The sequence below is a fragment of the Ixodes scapularis genome, unplaced genomic scaffold, assembly GCF_016920785.2.
Source record: "Ixodes scapularis isolate PalLabHiFi unplaced genomic scaffold, ASM1692078v2 ptg000460l_1___fragment_1__unscaffolded, whole genome shotgun sequence".
Taxonomy (NCBI): Eukaryota; Metazoa; Arthropoda; class Arachnida; order Ixodida; family Ixodidae; genus Ixodes; species Ixodes scapularis.
The window spans coordinates 608,205-613,152 of record NW_024609981.1 but is presented as its reverse complement, the minus strand read 5'-3'; the positions used below and the strand labels follow the sequence as shown (position 1 = coordinate 613,152).

The window sequence follows — 4,948 nt, the reverse complement described above, 5'->3', positions numbered from 1 at the left end:
TTCGGCTTGTTTCACATTAGGCATGGTTTGAGAAAATGCATGATTACATAATGGCTCCTGCCTATCATCTATTATTATCATTTGAACTAGTAAAAAGCCACAGTACAGTCACTACAGCAAAGGTTTTGGCAATATTTTCAGATTTTTATTGCTGAATAAACAGGAATAAAGAAAACAGTAAAGGCGTTTGCGAAATAGACAAAAAGAAAACTCATTTACATTCGAACATACTTCTAGACGATGCTTACAGGACTGTTTCATTGAACACCGTGCTATTTACTCCAGTACAATGGAAAAAAGCCACTTTCACGACGAAAGCTTTAAAGGGGCGGGGCGATGGAACGATTTTCGTACTCCGTGCAGATACTGCCTAAAACAAATCGCCGAAGTTTATGAGCTATGAAACCTGCTTGTATTTTTTAGCCCATGCAATGAAAAACGCCGAAGAAAAAAAATTAAATAAATGGCAGCGCTTCCCCTTTTAACTTGCAGCCAGAAAAAGTTGCCAAGTGATCTGGAGACGATTATATGCCATCAGTGTTGATCATAATACGGGACACGCCACGAATTGCAAACATTGTTGGTTCGGCTATTGTCGTCGTTGCAGCACTTGGACCCGAGCCACTACCTGAATGCTTGTCAAGCTCTTATCACATGCCCAAATCGAGTGCTCACGCAATACTATAGGTCAAATCTGTGAGCCGCATTCAAATATTGTCACTGGGAGAGAGGACTACACCAACAATGCGACCCCTGAGCTTTTGTGGAGTTTTGTGAAGAAGTGATTGAAAGAAAACGCTTGCTTTTATCTGTGAATGCACAATGCAGCAAAAAATGTTTCTCGGTCAGTGGCATTGCATTCAAGTATACTTGGGTTCCTCTAGTGCCAGTACGCTTGTGCAAAGTGAAAAACATTCTAACTGAATATTGTTCCGCCGCCGCTTTACGGCAAGGCTCGATCAGTCATTGCTGACGGAAGCTTCTACTTCGAAAGAAGCTTCTCCTTGACGCTTCTTTCGATGAGTCGCTCCCGTGTCTGTATGCCTGTGAGGGAGTCCTCCAGGATGTCCATGGGCGGCAGGTTGACTGGCCGCGTGGCCCTCCTCCTGGGTCTGCGTGCCCTAGGCACAACTGGCGGAGCTGGGGGAGGTAGAGGCTGTGGGTCCTTCCTCAGGCAGACCAGGTTGTGGAGGGCAGCACAGGCTGTAATGATCTGCGGGGCCCGACGTAACTTGTGTTGCAGCCTCATGTCAAGGCAGGGGAAGCGGCGCTTCCAGATGCCAACGGCCCTTTCAACGGAGTTCCTCGTTTTGATGTTGGCCTTCTGGTACCTGATCGTGCGAGGGAATATCATGATTGGCCAATTAAATTATAATGTTGCCTGTAGATACCCTTCCAATCTCTCTCCCGAGTAGCTCGATTTGAAAATGCTTCAGCACCGCTTACGACAACGCACTAGACGCAGACAACGTCAAACAGGAGAAGCTTCACTTGTCCAGCATCACCATCATACATTCGGTAACACTTTGGCATCTCGTGCACCTCGTGCGTGAATGTGCAACCAAAGCATGCCAGAAGGCAGTGAGCGTGCTCTAGAGGCTGGGCAGAAAGACTCTTTGCAGTTCTCACCGTGTCAGTGACTATAATCCTCAATAAGGCTAGATGTTTGCGGGGCTAATGTTACCACACCCAGTATCGTATTTATTTTGTTTGTACATTATTTAACCATCGCAACTAGCGTACAAGTTCGGTAGTGTTACGACTGTTCCACACCTGCATATAATGTTTTCCTTGTTTCCACAACATAGCCCTACATTTGATCGGCACTTGTAGGATTTACTTGCCTGCCTCGTGGTTTGTCGGCTGGACCGGGATCTGCCAGGGGGGTCATGAGGAAAAAGAAGCATGCGTAGCCCATGTTCCCAAGCAGCGTCCCTGGTACCCGGCGTTCCTCGTACAGCACCCGCACACGGGAGTTGTCAAACATCCGGCTGTCATGTACCGACCCGAGCCAGCTCAAAACCATATCGTAAAATTGCAGCTGAGGGCCGATGACAGCCTGCAAGTAGATTGCGTTGAAATGAAACTTGAAGACATGAGCAAGAAAAATTAGGGGCAGTGGTCCCGTCGAATGAAGCTGTCGTAATAATCGACATATATTTTCATTGCAAAAACTGCTCAAGGGATGTGTTCTGACATTGTCAATATGAACATTGCAAGTTGAATACAATTTTGAATTAGAGAAGAAGCATGACCAGAGAGAAATATTTTTTTTTGTCAGCAAAGGGAGAGGTACAGTCGGCACGGAATGAAACGCGAACAAGGAGCGCATGGTTTTCGACCCACGCTGAGTCACCTAGAGACGCAACACCTAAGGTTTGGATGCACTGAGCAAGAGTCTAACACATCGAAGGAGGAGCCATCTTCTTGGAGCTCCCATCTGGTTCCGGTGGTGCAGCATCTAGCGAAAACCATTCACCCACTGTTCGCGTTTCATTCCGTGCCGACTGTACACGCTTGTAATAATTTAGAGCCGTCAGTCCTGTATGTCAGACTATATAGACATAATTAGCATAAATAATGAACACGGGTATTTAGAACATTGCTGCTTATAGTCCATTGCAAGACAAGGAGGTAGGACGAGGGTAAGACGGGCCTGGGATCAGGAAGCAGACGGAACGCTGGGGAAGAGAGGGGGAAACCTCCTCTCTTAAGCCTCTTTTCGTCTTCCTCCTCCCCGGCCCGTCTTACCCTCGCCCTACCTTTTTGAGTTGCAACGGACTATAACATACCCAATAGCCACAGTTAAATTTTGAAGAGTTTACTGCAACGTAATATCATCAATAAAAAATTTCCTGACTTTTTCATACTTCAATGAATGACATATCGCCTCGCGCAAGCGTTGCTCTACCTGATGTTAAAAGCCTTTAACCTCTAGATTCGGTAAACCGAGAGTTCTGCACTCGTTACCTGGACGATGATTAAGAAAACTCCCTTGCGGTTGCGGAACACCTCCGCGTCGTCGCCTCCGGTGCTCTTTATCCGCACGTGGGTGCAGTCGATGCACCCGGTGACGCCGGGGAAGTTTCCAAGTGCGAAGAAATCGAGCATCACGGTGTTGATTTGGGCGGCGCTGGGGAAGTGAACGAGGTCCCGGAACAGGTGCCTCGCGATCGGCTGCGTAACTACTCCGACCGCGCGGCACACTGGGCAACCTGGAAGGTCCCGGCACCATAAAACCGCAGCGTGACCAGCAGTTGCAGCATGGGGGTCAGCAAAAGGTGCTCGTTTATAGTGGCAGCATCCCGAGCAGCTCTCGGACGGTTCCCTTCGTAAAGCGGTACCGAGCCAGGAACTGCCCGTCGTTGTAGCGCTTCATTGGGTTTCCCTTATACCGAATTGATGGCCCCAGGACTCGCGGCAGAGAAAACACGTCCCCGAAGACGATATCGCAGGCGAGAGTTGTGAATTTGAAGGCGGAGCACCTCTCTGTGGCGTCGCTTCGCCATGCCGCCATGTTGAAACGACTACGAAGTCGCGTTCACGATAGGTCCAACCCAATCTCGAAATTTGGGCACTTCAAGTTCGCTTCAAGTTCGGTTCAAGATCGGTTCAAATTAAGGTGCAATTATGAAGCGCGCTTGCTCGTTGCAGGAGGGACTTGAGCAGGTTCAAGCTCGACTTCAGAGCAACTCACATCTATGAATTCGGGGGTAAGGCGCGGTCCCCGTAGGTTCAGTAAACGCTGTTGGCACTTCGAATACAAAAAGGAAACCCTCAAGTAAAAAAACATCGCGTACTAACCGTGAGATCTAACTTGAATGAAAAAGGAACGTTCTTCAGCTTGAAGTAATTTTAGTTTAGAATTGGGAGCTTGCTTTTTACGAAGAACTGTGCCATTCAAGCCGGTCTTCACTAGGTTGGACATTCCGTTGAAATTGGAGCACAGTTCTTCAGATATCTTGCATCACAACAGATCAGCTCCCTCTAGTTCGATTTAGGTGCCTTTTTCTGTAGTCATTTCAGTACGTCGCCTTAAAATAAACACGTTTCTTGACGTCGTGAAGGCATAAATTTATCCTAATCGAAATGATGGACATAGGGAGTTCAATGTACGCTTGTAAAACTCGTGCCCACAGTGCCTTTAACGTTTTGTACCAACAGAATAGTGGACTAAGGGAAGCACACCGGAGTACATGTTATCTTCGCAAAATAGCGAAGGGGCTCACGAATCTTACAGATACTTACACCGAATTCACAAACCTCACTTCGATTGAGGCGCTCTTCCACTTTCTCAAGGAAGGTGCGAGGGCCGGCAGTGGCCAAAGGCGACGAAGCATAGGCAGCCAAGGCTGCTTATCCGTCCTCACGATTGGCTAGCCTCGGCCCTCACACCTTCCTTGAGGAAGTGGAGGGCTCCATTGGTGTGAGATTTGTAAATTTGGCAGGTAACGTTCTATAGAAATTATGGTATGCTCGAGAACATAGCATCAAGTCCCTATTCACAGTACTGGCCACCCCGTTGAAGAGCATGTGCAAAGCAAACTGTCGCTAGAGCTTTCGTGTGGAGGTCAATTATTCCTAAAAGATGTAAGGAGATACATTGGCCCTTGATTTCATATTGATACAACAAATACACGAAAGGTGTATTCCGAAGCTTAAATATAGACACTTATTGAAAAAAAGTTATCGCGATACAGAAATAAAAAAACGCAAAAATATTCTGATATACTATCACGATAAGCTTGTATCGCGGTACTGCCCAACACTGCTGTCGATGTATGTTTCGTCGGTCATGGGAACCAGGACACCAACTAGCCGTCCATCACCTTCCCAGGCAGCACGCAGTATTGCGCCGATATTGGCGTCAAATCGGAAAGATTGTGCCAATAACATTTTGACCCAGCCGATATCTGTGATGTAATGGTTCGCGTCGACGCCATCCTGA

At 47.4% G+C, this 4,948-nt stretch overlaps 1 pseudogene; it reads right to left on the bottom strand.

Annotated features, from left to right (window-relative positions):
- Positions 1 to 982: 982 nt before the first annotated feature.
- Positions 983 to 3,517, bottom strand: LOC8029818 (annotated as a pseudogene).
- Between the last annotated feature and the right edge of the window lie 1,431 nt (positions 3,518 to 4,948).